We start from the raw sequence: 25336 nt of genomic DNA on the forward strand, positions 1-25336 counted from the left end.
AAATTAAAAATAGAAATACCCTATGATCCAGCTATCCCACTACTGGGAATCTATCCAATGAACCTGAAATCAACAATCCAAAGAGGCTTATGCACCCCTATGTTCATTGCAGCATTATTCACTATAGCCAAGAAGTGGAAGCAACCTAAGTGTCCCTCGACTGACAATTGGATCAAGAAGATGTGGTATATATATATACAACGGAATACTACTCAGCCATAAAAAAAGACAAAATCGTCCCATTTGCAACAACATGGATGGACCTGGAAGGTATTATGTTAAGTGAAATAAGCCAGAAAGGCAAACACCGTATGATCTCACTCAAATATGGACTATAAACCAACACATGGACAGAGAAAACAGTATTGTGGTTACCAGTGGCAAAGGGGTTGGGGTTGGGCACAAGGGGTGAAGGGAGACACGTATATGGTGATTGGCAAACAATAATGTACAACCAAAATTTCACAATGTTATAAACTATTAAGACATCAATAAAAAAAAAATGGGCAAAAGATTTGAACAGACATTTCTCTGAAGAAGATATACAGATGGCCAAAAGGCACATGAAAAGATGTTCTACATCACTAATTATCAGGGAAATGCAAACGAAAACTACAATGAGATATTGCTATAATTAACAAGACAGAAAATAACAAGTGTTGGAGAGGATGTGGAGAGAAGGGAACTCTCATACACTGCTCATGGGAGGGCAAACTGGTGCAGCCACTATGGAAAACGGTATGGAGATTCCTCAAAAAACTAAGAATAGAACTAATATATGATCCAGCTATTCCACTGCTGGGTATTTATCCAAAGAACATGAAAACATGAATGCATAAAGATACATGCATCCCTATGTTCACTGCAGCATTATTCACAATAGCCAAGACTTGGAAGCAACCTAGACGCCCATCAAAGGACGAATGGATAAAGATGTGGTATATATACACAATGGAATACTACTCAGCCATAAAAAAGGATGAAATCTTGCCATTTATGACAACATGGATGGACCTTGAGGGTAATATGCTAAGTGAAATAAGTCAAAGGGAGAAAGTCAAACACCATTATGATCTCACTCATGAATAGAAAATTAAAAACAACAAATGAACACATAGAGACAGAGATTGGATTGCTGGTTACCAGAGAAGGGGGGAGGAAGGAGGGCGAAAGAAGTAATTAGCCACATGTGTATGGTGATGGATTGTAATTAGTCTTTGGGTGGTGAAAATAATGTAATCTACACAGAAATCGAAACATGATGATGTACATCTGAAATTTATATAATGTTATGAACGAATGTTACTGCAATAAAAAAATTAATTAAAAAGAGAATATAATGGTTTTTTTAAAGCTACCCCTGGCTACAGCATGCATGATATATCAGAGAGGAGAAAAGATGACACAGACTGGATTTTGGATGGGGAATGAGGGAGAGGTGAGTGTCAAGGTTTCTGGCTTACACATTTTGTTTTGGGGTGTTTTCAATTGAGATAAGGAATTCAGGATGAAGACCCAGTTTGCAGAAGGCAGCGGTGTGGCACTGGTTTTGGAACTACAAAGTTTTAATTATCTTTTAGACATTCGAGGGGAGGTATCAAATAGGCACATGGAGAGGGTGCTGAGGAGCTGAGAGCATGTGCTGAAGATACACGTGTGAGTTACCTCCATAAGCACACTAACTGAAACCATCATTGTAGAGATGGTCCAAGAGAGGACACAGTAGAGAAAGACCTTGGACAAGTCTTGAAGAACCCAACATCTAATGATGAGACGACTAGATTAAGAAGATTTAGCCTGAGGAGAGAAAGACAACCCAAAGAACTAGGAGCAAATCCAGGAGAGCCATCTTTACAAAAGTCATTGATGATAGGATTTCAAGAAGTGCGGAGTGATGCTGAGAAGTCAAAAAGCAAAAAGAATTGGAAAATGTCCACCAGATTTAGCAAAATCTTGGTCATTGATGACTTTAGCGAGACCTGTTTTGGTGAAGTAATAAAGCCCAAAACCAAATTGGAGTGGGTTAAGGAGTAAGTGGGAGATGGAGAACTAGAAATAGAGAAGAGAACTCCTTCCAGAAAATAACTAAAAAAAGGGAAAGGGGGTGATGGATAAGTAGCTGGAAAGAGATGAGAGGTCACATGAAGGTCTGCGGTTTATTCAAATTTTATTCTCATTTTAATTAAAATAATACATGTATAGGATTTTTTTAAAGTCATAGTCACAACCCTTCCTACCCCAACTCCGTTACCCTAAGGCAATCACTGTCAACTACATAATATAAAGGTATTTTTTGTTTGTATTCTTAATTTGACTCAAATTATTTTATGCTTTTACTAAATAAGTACTCTGAATCATTTCCTGGACATTTATGAAAACCCAGACCAATCAATCAGAAATCTCCACTCCACAAGTATCCTACTTCTCAAATGAATAAAATCCACCAGTCTACCTTCAAATTTATGGTTTTCACATTATCTGAAGGTTAAGAAATTAGTTGTTTTGTTTAACTTAAATAACGGCCTTTAAGCTCAAGTATGTATCATATTTGTGATTAGCATATTTATGTTAAAAAATTAATCACATGAAAACAAAAAAGGATTTTCTAGTAAGTTACAGTTACATGACTCATGTAAGTAAAACACTAAAATACAGTAATGCCTAGTTTATCCTTATTTAAAAATAAGATGTATAAATCTTCCAAATAAGTGATTTAAGAATTACACATTTCTTAATACAATGTGATTGGAAATCTAACATATATTAGACACAGCCACAGCTGCTTAAACAGCATGTACAGCAAACATATATTTTCTTAATAACCCAGGGTCATCATCGAACGCAGTGGTACATCAACACCTCACTGAGTTACAAAGGAGCTGCCTGCCCCTACACCAGGGTTCCCAACCCCGGGGCTGTCGTGGGACTCTGTTGTGGGGCTGTCCTGTGCATTGTAGGATGTGGATACTTGGCCTCTATCCACTAGATGCCAATAGTATCCCCCAAGGCATGACAATCAAAACATCTCCAGACACTGCCAAATGTCCCCTGGGGGCAAACTCACCACTGTAAACCAAAGGGTCAGGCTTTTTGCATTTGTGTGCTTGATTTCTGTAATTTCCTATCCCCTCCCTGAGCTTACCACTCAATGACACAGTGATTTCTTTTTAGTTTGCACGTTTCTCAAATGACTCTTTTCCTTTTAAAACTGTTTGTGTTGTCCACCAAAATATCAGACCACTCTGATGACAGATAGTCTCCCAGGGAGGACCTGTTTGGTCATGGTGGAAGAGGGTGGAAGCTCTCCTCTGAATAAAGGGTTTTTAGATCATAACTACAGTCGTGTGTCACTTAATGACAGGGATACATTCTGAGAAGTGTGTGGTTGTGCAAACATCATCGAGTGTACTTACAGAAATCTAGATGGTATAGCCTATTATACAACTAGGCTATGTGGTACTAATCTTATGGGACCGTCGTCACATATGTGGTCCGTTGTTGACCATAACGTCATTACGCGGTACCTGACTGTATTACAGATATTAACTAAGATATAACTAAGTGGTCTTTTTAGATATTTTAGTCTTGTTTTAATTTTAGCCAAAACCAAAAGTGCAAAAATTGTAACCTGTTTTAATTTGCTTTTCTTAAGATTGCTACTGAGGCCAAACATCTTTTCCAATAAATAGTTTTTTTTTACCTTTGTGGCTCTTTAAAAAAGTGCTTGTTTGTTTTCTCTACTTCCTATTGTACTGTTTGCCATTTTCTTAATGATTCTTTAAAATTCTTTATACACCTGAAGAATAACACCCTTTGGGTTATTATTTATGATGCCAATATTGTTCCACTTTCCTTCTTTGTTTTTTTCAGTTTTAAATTTTTACACAATCAAATTCATCAATCTTTTCCTTTAAGATTTTTGCCCTTGGTATCAATCACCTTTCTCAACTTAAAATTTAAAAAACACATACCAAAACAATTTCAGTCTCTTTAAAGAACATCTAATTTTTTACTCATATGAAATGCCTTCCGAAAAAAAAAAAAATCCTAATCTTTCTTGTAAAGCCAAATTTACCTAGGTTGGAAAAACACATAAAACTACAGGGAAAAAATGTCCAATTACTAGAACACAAAATAAGAGGAATTTTCTTAGATCTGATTTCTAGCCATGAAATTCAGTACAAATTTTTTTTATAAAATGAAATAAGAATTAAAAGATACGAAAATGAAAAACATCATAAAATCCCTGACAGAAAAACTTTACCTACTGTATCTACAGTTGATCCTCATTATTCGCAGATTCCATATCTGTGACTTCACCTACTTACTAAAATTATCTGTAACCCCAAAATCAATACTCATGGATTTCTCGCGGTCACTGGCGGACATACGCAGGTTCCCAGCTGAGGTGGAACAGGGTGTTGCTCCGCCTTCTTGGTCCAGCTCAGACTACAAACAGTGTCCTTTCTCAACCTATTTAGTGCCACATTTCTCATATTTTTGTGCTTTTTGTGGGTGATCTCAACTGTTTAAAATGGCCCCAAGTGTAGTGCTGAGGTGCTATTTTCCTGAGCATGGGAAGGCTGTCATGTGCCTGAGGAAGAAAATAAGTGTGTCCGAGGATCTTCGTTCAGGCAGTTATGGTGCACGAAGAGATGAACCAATCTGTGCCTGGGGCCACTTGGAAAGTGCTCAAGCTACGGAGAAGACGGAAAGCCGCTAAATTCATGGATTCATGAGATGACAACTGATAAGGAGTGTAGCAGACAGCACTGTCATGAGGCTCAAAGCCAAAGACATTTACAGCCACATTTCCCAGGGTCAGGAAAATGCTAAACCCTTCTCAGCTAGTGTTGGCTGGCTCACATGTTTCAAATGGTGATACTATGTGAAAAATGTTAAATTTCAGGCAAATGTTATACAGGAAAAAGATTATGTATAAGAACGGGTTTTCGACGCTGAGACTGGCTTGTTTTTACAAGGATGTTGGCAAACAAACCTATATAATGGAAACGGCATTTTGGTTTATAAAAATATTGTGACTAGAGGCTCATAGGAACCTAACCCTGTATTTCCCTTGGGGGCAAAGGGTCCAGTTATTGGCTAACTCAGTGTTTGTGGCAACTACAGAACATAACTACAGCAAATAACAAGAATGGACTGTAATTATAACAAAATGTGATCTTTACTTTTTAAATGTTGTGAATAGCTATTTTAATAACATTATAAAATAAACATCCTAAAAACCATTTTAAGAAGGGAGATGAAGAAAACTGAAGCTTTTACAATATTTCCAGTTAAATATAGTCAACTCTGGATAAATGCCAGCATGGTAGAACAAGGATTACTGTGATTCTATAATTTGCTCATAACATTATTTCCTAACAAGTCAGTTAAAATGACAATTGCTGTCTTCCTGGAACTTAAACATCTACAAAATAAGGTATATAATGTTTACATTAAAAATTATTAATTAGCCATTCCTTTATTACATAGCAACCATACTAGCCCATGCTAAGTTAACCAGAATGCTTCATTTCTCAAACTTTTTTTTTCAAGAGGAGTTTGTCATAATTTGTAGATTGTGTAATGGTAAACTTCAAATCTGAAGAAAACGACAAACAGCAATTCTATACTTCAGAACTGATGGAATATGAGTTACTTAAGAGTACATATTAGCACTACACTGAAAGTATTCAACAGCAGAGACACAACAGGAAATAAGTCAATTTTATCCGATGCAAATAGTTCACACTAAAAGTAATGTATCTTGCTTTAATAACTGTGTGAATGAATTTAAAAGGTAGACTACTCAAAGAATGGTTTATACTTTCATGTACATTAATAATCAAAGACAATCTTGTCCTCTACAGACAAGATCTAGGTGGTATCTCAATCTGACATCTTTTTCCTAATACATTTATCTTTAAAATTATCATCTCATTAATTTATGAAATTAGACCAAAGTTTGCAATTGAATTTTTCCATTATTTAGATTCTGATTAGATGAGAATTAACTATAATTTTTTAAAACCCTCAATTATTTAGCAGTCAATAAAAAGGATATTTTACTACAACAAAGGAATAAATCTCATTTTATTATATATATTTTACTATAATAAATGAGCCAGAGAAGAAAGAACTAAGAAATTACATGACCAAAGATACACTCAAGGGGTGACAAGGACATGCAGCATGAGGGTTCCTGACCTCACTCCTGCACCCATGGCAAACATCATCCAGAACAGCACGCATTTAGGCTGACGTTCAACCTCTGAGAAGGACTGGGGAATACACATTCCTGTCTTATTTTATTTCCTATATTATCTTATTGAATTGATATAATATCTCAAAGTTTATACTATCTTTGAAAATATATCAAATATTTTATTAAATATGCAGGAAAGTCTGAAATCTTACAATTATCTTACACTTCGCAAAGTGGATGGCAACCGTGGATGCCGACTACATTTGCCAATCAATCTGGCACTTTCTATAGCTAAATTGCCAAGTACTTGTTATTTTAATACAATGTCTGTTTATAAAGTTTAATTTGATTCAAAATTTGATCTGATTGAGTTTGATTTGGTTAAAATATGTTTCTCGTAATCTTTAAAAGGAGTGTCAAAAAAGTTTGGTCTCATTTCACATTTCTAATTGATTTCTAACAACTGCCTAGGGCACTGTGTTAAGAAGGATTTTGAGGTCAAGGCGTAAATTTACAGATTACTGGGAAGGAGGGAGTAAGTCTCCAGGAAACTAAAAAATGTATATAATTATTAATTGTAGTTTATGAAGGCACACAGTTTTCTAAAATAATCCCGTCTCATCAGGATTAAAAATGGCCACAGCCAGAGACATGGCTAGCCTTTAAAACTTGCCAGAATGGCACTGAGCTAGCTCATATCCATAATGCCTTCAGCCTAACTTTAGGTGCAAACTAGCAAACAACTTCCTTCAAATGACTACATTTCTCAACTTTCTCCTTCTCTCTCTTTGAAGATGGGGCAGGCAGGGTAATTAGAGATCACTCTCTAGTCTGAGGAGCAGGGTTCCATAGAAAGGAAGAGAAAGAAGGGTGAAAATAATTCACTTTATTAGATTTTGCTTTAGCCTTTCTCCTCTCCCACAGTAAAGTAACTGCCCTCCTCCTAAGGATACATTATCTATTTAAAGTATAATACTTGATAAAGTATAAAATTTGTTCCCAAATATACCAAAACATACCCAGATTTTAATATAGAAATATTAAAAATAGTAAGCTAACAATATATTTAGTTATACCTTACTATTATATTGTTCTTCCAAAAGTAAACTCTATAAGTATTTATATTTAAAAAATAGTAACCTAATGAGCTAATAAAAATGTTATTTGAGCACATGTAATACTAGTTTTAACCATAATTAACTGATAGTGAAAGGCATTTTATAGCTCCATACCATCAATTCTCTTGATTATTCTATGTTAGAATACCCAGGCCATTTAATCAGTCAACTTCTATTTACATTAAACAAAAATTTTGCTTGTTTTGAGTACACGTGCTATGAGAGCTAATAATGCTACAGAAGAGGTTGTGTTCCCTTCTCTTACTTGGGGGATCAATATAGGTTTCCCTGAAGAAGTGACACTTAACCTGAGGCCTCTAGGACATTTAGGATTAGCCAGCAAGGTTGAAGCAAAGAAAGACTGTAGCACCAGACAAAGGTGGCCCAGTGCACAGGGACCAGAGTATGTAGAGCTTCATAAGCCATTATAAAGGACTTGAGACTTTAACCTAAGGGCAATGGAAAGTCACTGAAGAATTTTTCAGCAGAAGAGAGTAACTAGACTCCCAACAGCTATTTAGCTCAGAATTGTCTCTGTACCAATCATGGTAATTCCATCTTCCTTATCAGCTGACATCAGGTTCAGCAGCTGCCATGTGACTCAATGAGGGAGAAGTGTGCTAGGGCGACTTTTAGGACAGATGTCCTAGCTCCTAAAAAATAGTCTCTTCTTTCTCTGAATATCACTAGGTCTAGATAAGATGCCCAAAACTGATGCAGCCATCTTGCAACCACGAGGAGAACTAGCCTCAGAATAAAGCTGATGCTGATGGTGGTGGACTGACCAAGGAAAGACGGTCCTTCGAGCTGCTGACTGTATCACCTGGAGTCCATCCTCTCTCCGGACTTCTAGTTAGATGAGATAAGAAGATTGCATTAGCTAGTCTGAGTCAAGATTTTCTGTTAAGTTCCAGCTGAAAGCATCTAGGGTGATGTAATAATTATTACCATGGTGGTGGTAACTAAAATCATGAGCAGGGATGAAACTCTGGAGGGAGGCAGACAGTAAGGTAAGAATAGGAGTCCTAGGGCACTTCGTGGGGCACCTCACGTTTAATTCTAGGTAGGAGAAGAGCAGCTGGCAAACAGAGAAGCAACAGCCAAAGGTTCTCAAGAAAAGCAGAAGAGTGTGGCATTACAGAAACGAAAAACAAAAAGGAGTGTTCCGGGGCCGGCCCGGTGGCTCAAGCAGTTCAGTGCTTGCGCTCCGCTGCAGCGGCCTGGGGTTCGCCGGTCTGGATCCCGGGCGCACACGATGCCCTGCTTGGCAAGCCATGTTGTGGCAGCGTCCCATATAAAGTGGAGGAAGATGGGCACGGATGTTCGCCCGGGGCCAGTCTTCCTCAGCAAAAAAAAGAGGAGGATTGGCAGATGCTGGCTCAGTGCTGACCTTTCTCACAAAAAAATTTTAAAAAAAAGGAGTGTTCCAGGAGGGGACAACTGCTGAAAGGCCAAGAACGAGGCCAGAAAGGCTCTGCTGGACCTGGCAGCTGGGAGGTCACGGTGACCTCTCTGAAGAAGCTTCAAGCATCCCAAGGAGGAAGAAGCTGGACTGGGAAGAGGAGAAACGACAGGAGAGATGATTCTCTTGATGAGCGTTCAGAAAGGAGAAAGATTATAAAGGAGAGCAAAGAAACCCAGGTGGGTGTGGAGTTCAGGAAAAGATTATTGTTGTTTTTGTTTTGTTTGCTTGGAATGGTGGGAGACGTCTGAGTATATCTGAATGCAGATGGAAGGGAGCCAGTACAGACGAGGATAACAAGAAAATAGGTAAGAGTTTGCTAGAGGGAATGATCTGTAGAAGGCAGATCAAAAGAATGACAAAAGAGAACGGCAAGAGCAGATCTGGAGTAGTTTGTTTCTTCCCACAAGATGCCTTCTGTCTCTTGAGAAAAAGAGGCCCAAGTGGTCTACGTGAGTGAGTGGGAGAGAGGGGGGTAAGGAAACTGAAGAAAGTTTAATAAGTCATTATGAAAGAGGAAGATGAGCTGATCCGAGAAATAAAGTATGACTGAGAATCCAGATGACCATGTGTGTTGGTTTCCAAGAACCCATATACAGTTATACAGTGTCACCGACCAGCTCTATAGCTTTCCTCCACCAGTGTACAGGCAAGGAGACTGTTAGGGTAAATATTTGGGTTTTGCCTATACCGTGTTGGCACTGAAAAGATAAGGGGCATTCTTTTGTCTACCTATACACACTTATGTGACCTACTTTATGTATAGCACTGTACTAGCTATTATAAAGAAATTTTATAAGTCAGTGTTCTTAGTTCAAGAAACTGGGAAAATAATTATAGGGGTAAAGTTTAAATAATAGTAAAAGGCAATAAGTCAGGCAAACTAAATGCTGTAGAAGTTAATTTGAGGGGACAGATCACTGTGAGAGAGCAATAAGATGGAGAAGATGAAAATTGATAGATCTCAAATGACAACAAATTTTAAATTAAATTTTAAACTGACTTCAGCACTGGGGGTGGAATGAGGAGGGGAAAGAAGGATACCAGAGCAAAACTTATAAAATATTAATACAACTAGTACTACTTGTGTATTAAAAAATTTATTGAAAGAATAAACAGAATGACTGGTTGAAGTAAAAGTTTTACTTAGGAGAACAGGAGGAGATTAGACTAGAAAGTTAGACTAAGAACAGACTCCAAAATTTCCTGAATGACAGGATTATAATCCCTGACAGAAGGAAAATGAATGAGGAGAGGTTTACAATTATCTCAGCTTATTGCCTAGTAGCAAATTTCAGGCCACACTGCAGGGAAAGAGCATCCGAATGGAGCCTGCGGTCTCCCTGAGATGAGACTGAGAGCAGAGACTGAAGTGGCTGGTTTTGAGTTTACTATTTCATTTGGTAGAATTCAAATTTGTCAGCTACTTTCTGTGAATCAGAATCATATCCAGAATCAGATCCTCTTCCCTTCCTATTATTTACAATATTTAGGATCATTCTATGAAATGGTACTTCTATGTAAGAACAAATAATGACTCATAATAGTAAGCCCATCTAACACTTTCCACTCTATCCTTTCAAGTCAAATTTTATAAGAATATTCTATTTAAAATGCAATTCTCACAACAGCAATTAATATAACTCTTGAATGTACCTGGTAATCTAAAACTGAGAAAATTATGTATATTTAAGAAAATCTGACTTGACATACTTGAAAAACAGGTAAGACGTTATGTTTTATCACCTGAGGAATAACTAGAAAAAACAGCAAGCGACTGATACCAGTGGGAAATCAACTGTGGATGGGGCTGTGCCATACGATCAGAAGAGCAAATGCAACACTGCTTAGACCGAGGTGGAGACACCACCCACAGGCAGCACCAGGCTGAGTGAGGTTTCCCCGGGCCGCTCCCTCCTCCTTTAAAGCCCATCTGCCATGCACCCTGGCTTCTGCAGAGCTAATGGACACTGCATTAGAGAGGACCAAAGAGAAGCCTGTGGAAATCATCAGGCACTCTACAGGTCCCCAGGGGCCACCGCGAAGCCTCAGTACACTTGAGTGAGAAATACAGTAACTGAGGATGGAATGCAGATACTGGCCAGTAGTGGTCAGAGTCACAGTGAATCTCAGAGCTCAAGAGCTTCTTTCCTCATACTCTTCTGGTACTCAGCTCAGACACTGCATCTGCTCCTGTCTCTGGGGAACAACCTGTAAGTGGAAATGACACCCCCAATCTGGAAGTATCAAGAATAACCTGAAATCCAGACAAAGGCCATGGCTAGCCAGATGGCTAAACAGAACCCAAAAAACCTTCTCAGGTGGTCTCACTCTCACCTGCAGACGCAACCCCACCAAGGGTTGCATGACTGCCTATGGAAAGACATCCAAGTTCTTCCCATACCTGTCAGGGTTGCAAGCTTCTCCAGGACCCTCAAGAACAAGAGGCCGCTGCTCAGTCAAATTATGGGAAAGCCCAGAGACACTGAAACCGGATGGCAGTCTATCCTCGGAACACCCTTTATCTCAGACATGACATGGGACCAACAGGAAACACCAACCAACCCTACCTTTGATAGCTACCTTCCCTGACCAACAATATAGGAGCATTTCTGAGGAACCTGAAAAGACTTCAGGTTTTCTTCTGGGATGCATTTATTTTTCAAGCTGTTCTGATTAGCCTCTTTAGGAAACTTCATAAATGTGATTCTTGAAAGAATTTCTGAGACACAGAGCTAAACATCTAGGGGTTACATTTTCTATAAGCCAAGTCTAGGGGCTGCATTTTCTATGAGCTATTCCAAAAAGAAATATTTTTTAAAAGGCATATAACCACTGCCTACTTAATAAAATAAAAATAAAAATTTGAAACTTGAAAAGTTAAAAAAAGAAAACTGTAGAATTTTAAAAAGTGGAGCCCAGACCCATCCCCAGAGATTCTGATTTAATGTTTTTCTTAAGGAAAAAAAAAAAAAGTAATTCAGATGCTCAGTCACGATGAGAACGGGTGTACTATCAAGAGTATGCCAAGCCACTCTTGGTTCCTAATGTGTTATCTAAAATCCCAAAGAATTTCTTTAAAAGAACAAATAAGATCTAAGTACTACTGCAACTAAGGCTTACAATAGTGTGTGTATATATACATATATATTTTGTGTGTGTGAGAAAGATTAGCCCTGAGCTAACATCTGTTGCCAATCCTCTTCTTTTTGCTGAGGAAGATTGGCCCTGAGCTAACATCCATGCCCATCTTCCTCTACTTTATATGTGGGATGTCTCCCACAGCATGGCTTGATAAGCAGTGCGTAGGTCTGCGCCCAGGATCCTAACCTGCGAACTCTGGGCCGCTGTAGATGGAGCTCGCGAGCTTAACCACTATGCCACCGGGTCAGCCCCTACAATAGTATAATTTTAACTAGTATTTGTTTAAAATATGCAAGTGAACCAAGAGAAAGTCTAACTTTAAACTGGACTGGTGGTTGTTCAGCTTTTAATTGACCTGAAAATAACTGAGACTAAAAGTAGTTTTATTTTAATAATCCTTAGAAAATAAATTTAACTTTCAAATTATTCAAATGGAAGTTTCTTACCTGAAACAATCCATCATGAATATTGATGACAAGCGAAAGGCTTCTTAAGACTATGTGTGTAAAATATATATGTGGAGAATAATAAAATCAGTAGTTATTTCAAAATAAAAGATATTCGGTATTTTGACAATGTGATATTAAATGTGATATTTTTAATCATAAGAAAAACATTAAATTTTAAGTACAGTAGAAAAATAAATCACCTTAAACTTTATACCCTCTATAATTTAAAAAGACAACATCTCTAATGGTGAATAAAATGCCCGAAAAATCTTTTAAATAACAATGGAAATCCCAAATAAATTAATCTCATTTGTTTCTTCTACCATAAGAACTGGTAGTTAAGTAGGTATATTTTATATTTACTCAAGAAGGGCATCATGTCAAAACTCAACTGAAAATTAAAGACGATCTCCCAAACAGCATTCCTCAGACGCAGTTTTGAGACAGAAAAGCAATCAAGAGGCAGATAAATCAAGAATCTACAAAAAAGCTAAAAAGTTCATAATGGCTTTTAAGTTGAGATAGTTTCCCCATGCAGAGCCTTCCCCATGCTTAACCTTCATTAAAAGATTATTTCTTTTTAAAAGTCTTTCCATAGCTACCAAATATGAGAAAACCATATTTAATATTCCATTGCAACATCCCCACTGATGGAGTATCAGGATGGTCTGAATCTGTAAATGCTCCAACTCAATTGATCTATTTCTGTCTTCACCATATGCTTCTCATATTATTTTAGATGACAGTCAACAGCTACCGAATTCTGAAGCCTCTGCACTTAGAGCAACTTTCAAGAAATTAGCTATTTCAATCCAAATTGAACTTATCCAGCAGAGGGAATGCTAACAGATTCTTCATGACAAGGACTTCCCCTTCCAATACAACAAGAATACTTTAGTGTGGGAGTTAATTCTGAATATTTTCAAACATTTCTCATATACATAAGTATTAAAATAAAGACTGAAGGTCCCCCCGCCCTGACCCTGCACAAGTTATCTTCACAATGTGAGCTGCCAATCATGACAGGAAGAAAATGAACCAATTACTGATGCTTGTTCTTAGATTACTAGCTGTCATCACCAGTGAAACTAGAATTAACTAGAACTTTATATATGGAACGTTCTGATTACCAGGAGGTCTCTAATATTTCTTTCTTTCCACCTCTTACTTTTGTCAGAAGAATGAGCACAGTTTTACATTCCTTTATTATTTCATACTTTTGCAGACTTTTAAATGTACATTTGGAAGATGAAGACATATCAGTACAAAGATCCAAGAAGTTGTGAGTTTTACAAAGTAGCCAAATAGAGTTCAGGTTTGGTAGTCATACACTTGAATTCAAATAAATATCCATTTAATCATGTATTCTGCGTGACCTCAGGTACTGGTAACTTAACCCTTCTGAGTCTGTCCTCTTATTATAAGTTACATAATACTTCTAACTGTACTACAATATTATAATCATGCTTCCCTCATTATGCTGTTGTGAGGACTAAACGGAGAACGTAAATTACCTAGTAGAGCAGGTGCTCAATGAGTGACACCTTCTTTTAAAAAACGGTGCTGTCAGAAGTAATATGTTTATGATGAAACTCTGCTTTCTAAAAACCGCTTACAAAGTAAACTTCTAAAGGGACCTAACGTGCATACACAGTCAAAATGCATTTATGACAGATTCTCCTGCAATAAACCACAGTATCTACCTGATTAAAAAAAAAAAGCATTTTTGGGGCTGGCTCGGTGGTGTAGTGGTTAAGTTCGCACTCTCCACTGCGGCAGCCCGGGGTTCGCAGGTTCAGATCCTGGGCGCAGACCCAACGCACCGCTTCTCAAGCTATGCCGTGGCAGCATCCCATATAAAGTAGAGGAAGATGGGCACGGATGTTAGCCCTGGGCCAATCTTCCTCAGCAAAAAGAGGAGGATTGGCAACAGATGTTAGCTCAGGGCTAATCTTCCACACACACACAAAAATAAAAAAACAGACAAAATAAAAAGTAAAAAAATAAATAAAAAACAGCATTTTTAATCCCAATTGTGAGAGTTAGTATTAGGTGACAAACTCTCAATACAAATCCGCTTAAAAATACTTGTATATATGTTTCTCTTGTGTTTACATGATAAATGCTTGAACTAGGAAAGAAGATTCTTTCTTCATTATATTTTAAATTTACTTAGCATATAAGCAGATAAAACTAGGAAAATATATTAAAAATTTTAATTTGGTCTACTTTTCAATTAAATGCTTAAATAACATCTGGACAACATAAAAAATTACTAATCATAACAAAGTTGCTTTTAAAAATCTTCAGGCAGTTAATATAGTAAAATCATGAAGTCACAAATTAGAATAAATTTGAAATCATCAGTGTTAAGACCTCAAAAGTAATCTTAGCTCAAATACAATGTACCTTAACTCACATACATTGCTCACAGCACCTGTACTTACTTTCTCCTGTTACACTTTATTGAGCTTGCTTCAGTAACTGTTACCTAGCAAGTGTCTAGTACATAGTAGAGTTTCAATAAACAACAATGTTTAATAAATGAACTCAAGATATTAAAACATATGCTACTTATTGTAAGAAAATAAATATAATATTTTAATGTGATCTTATGGAACAGATTAATTATGGAGTAACTTGAACTATAAAAGCTTTTATTCAAAACAAAACTAGTTTACCATACTTAAATATTGCTAAGTTTACAAAAAAATAAAACACCATGTACAAGTTTTCAGCAACACATTTTTCCTAATGTGTAAGAACACATGAGGCGATCTGCTAAATATATTACTCTCATCTCTGAAGAATAGATAAGAGCCAATATGATCCCTTAAAAATGCTAATATAACAGTATCCCATCACCTTTGTCATTCCTATTTCTTTAATTTACAGAAAGTTAGCCATTTATTTACTGAATAGAAAATATACCCTAAAAATACAATAAAAGATTAACTAAATGTCTAAATATTTAGTAGTGCCACATAAATTAGATTATTTGTTAAATATCTAAGTCTAACAATTTGCTAAATTTCCCTACTAAATACATAATGGACTATACAAACATTTTTTTTTAATTTCCAAATAAATATTTTTTATTTTACAGACTACTTGCATTTCTAAGTAGTTTTGATATTAAATATTGCACAGCATTTTCACAATACAAATAAATACCTTTTTAAGAATTTTCTAAGTGGAAAATCAGTAACAGCAGGCACACACACACACTCAAAGAGATATTTCCTTAAGGCAGCTCATATGTTTAAAATATTACAGCTAAGACTTGATTATTCAAAAAGAGTATACTACTGGGTATTTAGGATTTGGATTTTTATCTCCCTCCCGTTATCTTCATTTCTATCATTTTACCTCTTATTATAGGGATTCTCAAACTTTTACATTATATGGATCACACAAAACTCCTAGTTTACCCACTTCTCCTCGAGAGAGGGAAAGGGAAAAAGGGGAGGGAGAGGGAGACAGAGAGGGAAAAAGGAAAGGGAGAGGGGGAAAAGGGGAGGGAGAGGGGAAAACGGGAGGGAGGGAGGGGGAGTGTGTGTGTGTTGGGTTAAGGGTGTGCTACGAGGAGGTGGGACCTTCCATGTGCAGGATTTTATACATAACTTGGCACAGTGGCTCAGATATAGTAAACATACGATATATGATACATATTATTATCATGGTATTCACTTATGTTATAAACTTATGGATACCAATATTCCTAAGATCAAGACCAAAGGAGGGGGCCGGCGCTGTGGCACAGCGGTTAAGTGCCCACACTCTGCTGCTGGCCGCCGGGGTCCGGTGCGCGCGCTGATGCACCACTTGTCAGGCCATGCTGTGGCGGGGTCCCATATAAAGTAGAGGAAGATGGGCACAGATGTTAGCCCAGGGCCAGTCTTCCTCAGCAAAAAGAGGAGGACTGGCATGGATGTTAGCTCAGGGCTGATCTTCCTCGCAAAAAATAATAATGACAACAACAAAAAGACCAAAGGAGGACAGACCACCGATGATGTGGAGAACCTTCACATCACTAATGATCTTCACAGAATCACTGCACCAAAGCAGATTTCAATTGTTTTGAAATGTTGACAATGCCACTGCAGGAAAGTAACTGAAAGTTATCATGCAAGAGATACAGGTAGAAATTAAACTCAAATCAGTTATTTTTTACTTCTTGTCAAAATTCCTAGTAAACATGTTGTTGAGGGATTAGTTCCACAATGATCAAATGAACAGGTGACCAGCAGTGTTTCTTTATTCAGAAAGTCTATCTGCTTCAAGCAAATATAAAACATACAACCTGAAGCAGTTACAGACAGGGTGACATGTGGGAAAAGATAAAAATATTAATTTAAAACTAATGGTTAAAATAAGAACTCTCACATTGTGTACTTCAACTACCTATATTCTTCATCAAAGATAGGGGTGGTTGCCAGGGGCTGGAGGGAGGGAGGAATGGGGAGTTAGTGTTTAATTGGTATGGAGGTTCAGTTTTACAAGATGAAAAGCACTATGGAGATGGATGGTTGTGATGACTACATGACAGAGTGAATGTATTTAATATCACTGTACTGTACACTTAAAAATGGTTAAGATAGTAAATTTTGTTATATACATTTTACCACAATGAAAAAAGTAAAAAAACAAAAAAAGTAATGATAGAAAGGTCCTTTAAATTGCTTCAAGTAAATGAGCCCTGAGGAATATAACAAATGCTTATTTTCCAACCTTCTGAGATAACTAAAGTGAAAATCCAGAGATTCAGAGGTAGCTATGACAGTCAAACACAAGTTAGTAAGACAAGGCATATGTGAGCATGCCAAACCGTAATTTCAGAGCTTCACCCCTTTCCATACTAGTTTAATTATTAACCTGAATTGAATTTGACTCAACTGAATTGAATTAGTCTAATAGTGGTTTATGAGTCAATAATTCTGTGAGATGGGTACAATTACTATCATCCTTATTTTTCATATGGGGAAACTGAGACCAGGCATGACAAGTTTAAGTAATTTGCCTGAGGTCATTCTGCTAGTAAATGACAGAGGTGGGATTCAGACCCAAGCCATCTGGCCTCAAAGTCATTTTGCCATGGACCTCTCTAAGAACAAAAAATCTAATTACCCTTTGGGGAAAAAATGCAATGTCAAGTCCAAGTTAAAGTTTTCAAACAGTGAAAAGCTTTTAACTATCATAAGACTAAGTCTGACTGTCCATTTTCTCCTTAATTTTTTTTTCAAGATACATCCTCTTTGTTTAAATGATATATTCCATGTAGAATTCAACTGAAGGATGGTAAAGGCAAGTAAAGAAAATGACACCAGAGGTTTAGGGCTTTAAACAATATTAGGACAGCATTTGATACATGTATTAAAATGTTAAAATTCTTAATTAGCTTCAATTAAGGTATGCCAAAGGGTATGAATGTCTCAATCATACACTATCTGAACACCCTTTAAATGAAAAGGGGTTACAAAAGGGTACGAGTTCAAATAAACACATGTCAATTCTCAGAAACATGCAAGATGACATCCACTCAAAGTGCCAACATAATGATATCCTAGGAATATTCAGTATGAACTAAGGAGCCAAATTTTAACATTTTAATTGACTTTTCTTTGTAAAGCTGCCAGCACTTACATGTATGTTTACTTAAACACCTTGCCATAGGTAACTGTAAAATAAACTGCCCAATTGACAGAATGTAAAAGGGAGATTCAGTTTTCATATGAACATCTATGAAAAAATTACCACGTAAAAAAGATAGAAATCCTCTGTTAACCACAGAGAGAGTTAAGCAGGAAAAATATTTTATTGATTCTGTCCTAATCACATCCCATATCTTCTGATCTTTGATTCTCTAGCCTGGCCATTTTATAAAGAAGAGTCCACCAAAATAATGACCGTAACCAGCACCAGTTAGCCGATAACACAACTGTACAAAATTCATATTTTATCTCTTGCTTGTACAATAAGAATTCAGAAAAACCACGAAGGTGACCTTGCTTACCAGAAAGCACTCAAACTTTTAAAGTACAATCAAGACTATCTCACCAACAACTTCCAACCATTCGTTAGAATCAATGACCCGAAAACCTGAAAAGGTTATGCATCCCATAATTACTAAGCTACAACTATTACATGTCTCAGTTTAAAAGAAAACAAGTAAACGTTTCACTTTCTGCCTTTCAACAAACATTAAATTATTTTTAAGCAGGCTCTTGCCTCCATAGGACACGGTTTACTGTAGGATGCAGAACACCCAGGTGAGGCAGAGTGGAGGACCGCAGACCTAAACCTCAGCAAGCCCAGTGGGTCCCTAAAAATCTGACCCCAGCGGGCTCCTCCAACCTTCCGGCACCCTTCCCTAAAGAGGCTACCTGGCCACCTGCTTTGAGCTCACAGGTACTAAGTATATACCGTATAGGTGCACACGGGGCACCATGCACACACTTCAAGTAACACGGGGTATCACTTGCCCACACCGGCTACCATGCAGACACCGTAGGTAACACCGGGTGCCACGTGCACACCAGGCACTACAGGAACACTATATATAACACCGGGCTCACCACATATAACACCGGGTATCAACAGCACACCGTATATAAACACCGGGCACCAGGCGCACACCGGGCACCATGTACACACCGTATTTAACACCAGCACCACGGACAACCGACACCGTGCGCACACCAGGCACCGCGGACAACCAGGTACCAGGCACACACGGTAGGTAACACCAGGTGCCACGTGCACACTGGACACCACGCAAACACCATATATCACACCAGGCACACCATATGTAACACCAAGCATCATGAGCACGCCGTATATAACACCGGGCCCCATGGACACACCGTAGATACACCGAGCACTAGGCGCACACTGGGCACCACGGACACACAGCACCAGGCCCACACCGTAAGCGCCTCCACAGCTGACCCAGAGAGACGTGAAGGACAGTCTACGTGGAAGTTGGGGTCCCCGGGCCCCCCCAGGAGCCCCGCATCCCAAGCCGGCCTGCTGGGCCCCGCAGAGCAGCTCCTCTGCGGACGGGACGCCGGGTGGGAGGAGGGCGGACCCCGCAGGCGGTCCCAGGGGCCCGGGAGGACCTGTTGAGGAGGTGGAGGCCTCGCTGCCGCCGGTTCCAGCCGCGGGGGACGCGGACCGAGCCGCGCCTGGTCCTGGGGGACCGCCCTGCCCAGCCGCGGCCACCGCTCCCAAACAACGAGCCGCGAAAGCTCCCTCCCGCCCTCCCCACACTCACGGGGCCGCGTTCCGCCGGACCCCGACCCGCGGCCGCGGGCCCCGAGGCCTGGCCGTGCGGGGACGGCCGTCCCGGCGGGCGGCGCTCACGCGACTCCCTGGCTTCCCGGCCCGAGCAGGCCCCGCGCGGTCCTCCTCCTCCGGGGCCTCCCCCTCCCGGGCCCGCAGAAGGCGAGGGGGCGCGGGCGGACCTCCGCAGGCCCCGCCGCCCCGCAGGCCCCGGCCGCCCCTCACAAAGCTCCGCGGGCAACTCGGGCCGTTCGCGGGAGGGCGAGCGGCGGTCACACCCGTGCCGGCGGCCCGAGAGGCTGCAGCCGGGCCCGGGTTCCACAAAGCGGCGGCGTCCCCGCCACAGACGCCCCCGCCCGCGCCCCCGCCGAGCTTCTGCCCACCATTATGCTCCGGTCCTCGCCGCCGCCGCCGCCGCGCCCGGCCCTCCCCCTCCGCGCCGCCTCCTCCTCGCCGCCGCCGCCTCCTCCCGGGCCTGGGCCGGCGGGGCGCGGGGGGGCTCCCCGTCTCCCGGCCTCCCCGCCTCCGGATCTGCGGGCTCGCTCTCCCCGCCTTCCTCCCCGGCTCCGCGGGCCCGGCCTCCTCATCTCCCCGCCGCCCTCCCCGGCTCTCCGTCGTCGCCCCGCCGACTCCCCGCCGCCCTCCACCCGGCCCGGCGGGGCCGGGGCGCCATGTTTACAACCCTCCACCACATCACACGCGAGCGCCCGGACTAGGGAAGGCGCGGCGGCCGCAGGAGGCCGGCAGGGCCGGGGGCGCGGAGGCCCCGCCGCCGCCCGCACTTACGGTGTCTCCGCGCCGAGCGGCGGGCCCGGGCGGGGGCGGGAAGTTGGGGCGCCGCCGCCGCCGCCGGGAAAGTTTGCGTCCTGCGAGGCCGCGGCCCGCTCACATGGCGGTGTCTGCGCGGGGCGGCCGCTCGCCCGGCCCGGCCTCCTCCACCTCCGCCCGCCCCCGGAGTGTACTGTGCGGCCCGACCGGCCGCGCCGAAGGCTCGGGGCTCGGGCGCGGGCCCGCCGGGCCGCGGGCTGCGGGCTCCCTCCCGGCCGGGCCGGCGCCGTGCACGCCCACACCCACCTTCCCTCGGTCCTGTCCTCCGTGCTTCTCCAGATTTGTTTCAGCATATTCCTACATATCCACACAGGCATTCATGGCAGTACACACGTGAAAGCGACGTACTGCCGGCACGCGGGAGCCAAGAGCCGAGCGCACAAAGGTCCCGGCGCTCGCAGCATTGTTAGGCTCGGACCGCGGAGCTGAGGGCAGTGCCCGGCCGACGGCTATCTTCACGTGGGACGTACCTGTTCTGTAATGTGCACCGTCCGGGAATGCGAAGTCTTTGAGAAGCATTAGTTTTTGAATTCACAAAATTGGTAAAGTGGTTTAATATCTTTTTAATTCTGTCATCAAAAGGAATTGCAGGGGTATGCTAAATTCCTCATCCATACGTACACAAATAGGACTTCGAAAAGGACGGGACCACCCATTATAAATTTAGCGAAAACACTACAAATTTGTGTAAGGAAAAGTAGATTATCTTTTTTAGTTTGATGCCAAATCTAACTAGAGAAGTCTCAGAGATAAGCATACTTTTATGGATTTCACATATTTTCCCTAATGACCTTTCTCTACTAGGAGTTTGGAAGGAAGGGCCTATCAGCCAAAATTTCTTACTCTGATTCTCATTGGACATATGTACCTGAAAATCATTGGAAAGAATCTGTCCAAGAAATTTTGGGATTCTAATCCAATTCATCAATCTTCTCTAAGACTAAGTTAGAATTTAGAAATGGGTGGTACTTGAATATGTGTTCTATGATGTACATGAGTCAAAGAAACATAATCTTTCAGCCATTTATAGCCCTGAGGGTTTTTGCTTATCTCAAGGGACATCATGAAATAATTTTAACTCATTTTAATTTTGGACATGAACATATGCCATTAAAATCCAGCAGAGGGGTTAAAGGATGTCAGAAAAAATCAAGTCATATCTGGTTTGAATGCTGGACCAGGAATTCTAACAATAGCTTTAAGTAAATCACCTTTTTTTTTCTTTTTCAGTCATCTATAAAATAGAGGACTACATGGTTCTATATATTTCATGAAGACCACTCAAGTCAGACAACATCATATATGTATAAAACGAAGCTTACTTTTTAGGAAAGAAGTGACTGCATAACTCTACGTTTTTCTCCAATTAAATTTCTTAGGCATCAATTTTTGTACTGTCTCCAGATACTGTCTCTAATTCTATCTAAGGTAAGTTAGATAGCTTATCTATTGGTGTTGCCTAGAATTTAACCCTTGGCTCTATTTTCCCTTCAGAACAGTTTTATTTACCTCATTTTTCCCTCAGCTGAGTGAATATGGGGGACAGGAGGTGGTCTGGAGGTCAAAGGTTTGGGGTTGGGAGTTGGGGGGAGGCGGAGAAGACCAAAATAGTTACTTCTGTACAACTTAAGTTACACCATGAAGTTATCTGTCAGATTGCCAAGAAGAGGCAAGGGGCCAACGCGTGAGGGATAAGAGAAGAAAAGGAAGAGTGGTGGGCAGTGAGGAATGGTTTGCATCAACTTACACATGTTTCAGAGACTTGGCACCACCCAAGGAAGGACCCCACACAACATTCCTGTTCTTGTGTAACCCCAACCAGCACTCTCCACACTTAGCTAATACCTGACTTGATCAGCATATCACTTTTTCCAGATTCTGATTTAAGAAATGTTATGTAAATAGAGAAGCATGGATTATTCAACAAAATTTGTCTATTTAAAAAATAAATCAAATTATATTCTTACTGTACACTTCACACTTAAAAATAATCCAAATGACTTAAATACTATAATTGTAAAAACCGAAAATCATTTTTCAAAAGGTAGAATAAAATATAGGTGAATATTAGTAAGATTGAGAGTGGAGAAGAATATCCTAAGCTCTATAGCAATGATTTTTATCACAAAAGAAAAGAGTGATAAATTTGACTATATAAAATTTTATGAATCCTATATGTCAAAACCAAATATAGACTTACATTAAAATATGTTCATTAGGGTTACAACTTTTACGCCTTATAAGGTGTTTTTTCTAATATGCTCTCTCCCATTTTCTTCATATAATGAGGACCAATTCGGATTTCTTAGTCCTGGCTTCCCAGCTGTATAGAGTAGGGATCTCCTCTTAAATTCTCCTCTCAGGGTGTTTCTGGTTTGCTAATATGTAGCAGTAATAAGCTTGTACACATGCTCCTAAAATACATTGTTTTTGTTTCTTTATTTTGCCTTTACTATTATGTTTGGTTTTATGTTTTTGTTTTGTATCAAAGGTTAAATTACATAAACATTGAGTACTGTGTGTATGTTTGTTTGAGAACATAGTCTTAAGTGTATGAGGCAGAATAACTGTGAAAAATCTTCAGGAATGCAGATGAGCATCACATTATAGAGAAATTAGTGAATAGAAAGTGTTATGGGCCGGCTCCGTGGCTTAGCGGTTAAGTGCGTGCGCTCTGGTGCTGGCGGCCCGGGTTTGGATCCCGGGCACGCCCCAAGGCACCACTTCTCCGTCCAACGCGAGGCCGAGTCCCACGTACAGCAACTAGAAGGATGTGAACCTACGACATACAACTATCTACTGGGGCTTTGGGGGGAAAAAAATGAATAAATAAAATCTTTAAAAAAAAAAAAAGAAAGTGTTATGTTGGGTTATTATAAGTAATGCAAACTAGTAAAGTAAGCAGGTCCATTTCAGTGAGACTTGGTGTTTTTCATTTATGGGGACTCAGAAACGCATAGCATTTTTTCTAATTTAAAGTAATGGTAACTGCATTTTCAATTTACAAGAATGGTTTTTCCATAACAAATTACCCTTGTAAGGTGGGGAAGATTGTACAAATAAAATTAAAAGGCAAACAAATTGGGAGGAGATATATATATATATATATATATATATATATATATGTATATATATGTAAGAAATAAGAACTAGGGTAATAGTCTTTAAATATAAAAAAGCTATATCACATTAAAAAGATAAATGCCAACATCCTCCCCCCCCCAAAAGGACAAAGGCTATGGATAATTTACAAAAGAAGAAATATAGACTATTAATAAATATTGACAAGTGTTCAAATTCACTAATAACAAAATGACAAAACAACACAACACTGCTTTTCTTCGAATGGCACAATTCTTCTTCAATGATAATGCTATTGAGAATTAGTGAAATGGACACTCTGTCATGTACTAGTGATAGGAAATTGAATTGGTATGAACGCTCTTGAAATACCAAGAACCTTAGAAATATTTATATCTTTGACCCCAGACATCCATATTTAGAAATCTGTCCCAAAGATATCATCTGAAAGATAAACAAAAATGTGTGGACAAGTTGTTCATGTTCTTCCCTACTTAAAAGCCTTCAATGATTTTCTGCTGCATCTTGAATAAAATCAAACCCCGGTCTTTGGCTCACAAGGCCCAGCATCATCTGGCCCCCTACCTGCTTCCTAAATGTAAGTTCATTATGCATTTCATTCCCGCCTCACTGGCCTTTGTCCCATCTCAGGACAATGCAAAGTTTCTCCCCTCCTTCCAGAACATCTTTCCCCTGTCTTCCTAGGGATAATCCTATTCATTCTTCAGGTATCTGTTCAATTGTCACTTTTTCCAGAAGGACCTTCCTGAGCTCCCAATCTAAGTTGGTCCTCTCTATTTTTCTCCATAACACAAAGATTATTTGTAATGATATATTTACCTTAGTGTTTATGAATGATGAGAGGATTTGTTCTCCATAGCATACCCAGGCACCCAATAAATATGGTTAAATGGAAAAATGTCGTGGATAAAATTGGAGGTCTTGTTGCACTTGACAGAGCACTGTCCAGTATTAGTGTTTTGCTTTTAAATAACATAATACCAATGGCTCTGTCACTCAAGTATTGTAGTCCTTCTAAAGGCATATTAATTAAAACTACACGTTAATTAGATCATGTAATACTTAGGTTAATAGCTCAGGGCTGTGGCCCTTGTAAATGCAGGTCTCCCAGGCCCTGAGAGGAGCCATGTAATATTCTCTCTGCCCAGGGAAGTGTGTGCATGGGTATAAGACGGTATATATTCGGGGGGTGATATTTCTGAAGCTCATTAATACACTTTTCTCATTTGCATTTCCATGCACGAGGTCCCTAATTAGCCCAAGGCATCCATGTACCTTGGAGGGCATTAGGATTCTCACAGCAGGAATGTAGATAGAAGGAAAGTTAATATTAAGCTGCTGACATCGCAAATAAGAAATTTTAGTCTGCAGCAAGACAATAGGATTGCAAGCATAGCTTTGTTGAGAGATAACAGGATTCGCCAAATTATTTTTTCTCCATTTTTAACATTTAGAAACAGGTCTGGCATAGCAGACCTACTTCACCACGCAGGGTGGGGGCTGGGGATGAAATTGGAGGAGAGAGGAGGAGGAGGCAGGAAGCTAGTAGTGAAGTGTGTAACTGCCCAGGGTTAGGTACTTTTTCCAAATATTTGGCACTCAGGACTATCTGATGAATTAATGAATGAGATTCATCACAATGTTTTTTGTAATATCAACAAAATCAAATGGAAATAAGATAAAAATCCAGCATTATAATCTGTTAATTGAAAAGGAATATAAAGCCACATATGCATGTGATTTC

The 25336-nt window shown here is 40.0% G+C and overlaps 1 protein-coding gene across 8 annotated transcripts in view; it reads right to left on the minus strand.

The window, feature by feature from the left end:
* ZMYND11 (zinc finger MYND-type containing 11) overlaps window positions 1-20880 on the minus strand; it is a 122511-nt gene extending 101631 nt beyond the window's left edge. For 6 of the 8 annotated variants that reach the window (XM_014783711.2, XM_004425428.3, XM_004425427.3 and 3 more), the window contains exon 1: window positions 20737-20880. The gene's annotated coding sequence lies outside the window, so the exon portion shown is untranslated. Of the gene's footprint in view, window positions 1-20045; window positions 20065-20448; window positions 20607-20736 lie in introns of those variants that run through there. The other 2 variants (XM_087420888.1, XM_087420891.1) reach the window with 2 other exon arrangements.
* Window positions 20881-25336: the final 4456 nt, after the last annotated feature.

This window comes from Ceratotherium simum, chromosome 32, assembly GCF_057802395.1.
Source record: "Ceratotherium simum simum isolate JZ-2026a chromosome 32, ASM5780239v1, whole genome shotgun sequence".
Taxonomy (NCBI): domain Eukaryota; kingdom Metazoa; phylum Chordata; class Mammalia; order Perissodactyla; family Rhinocerotidae; genus Ceratotherium; species Ceratotherium simum.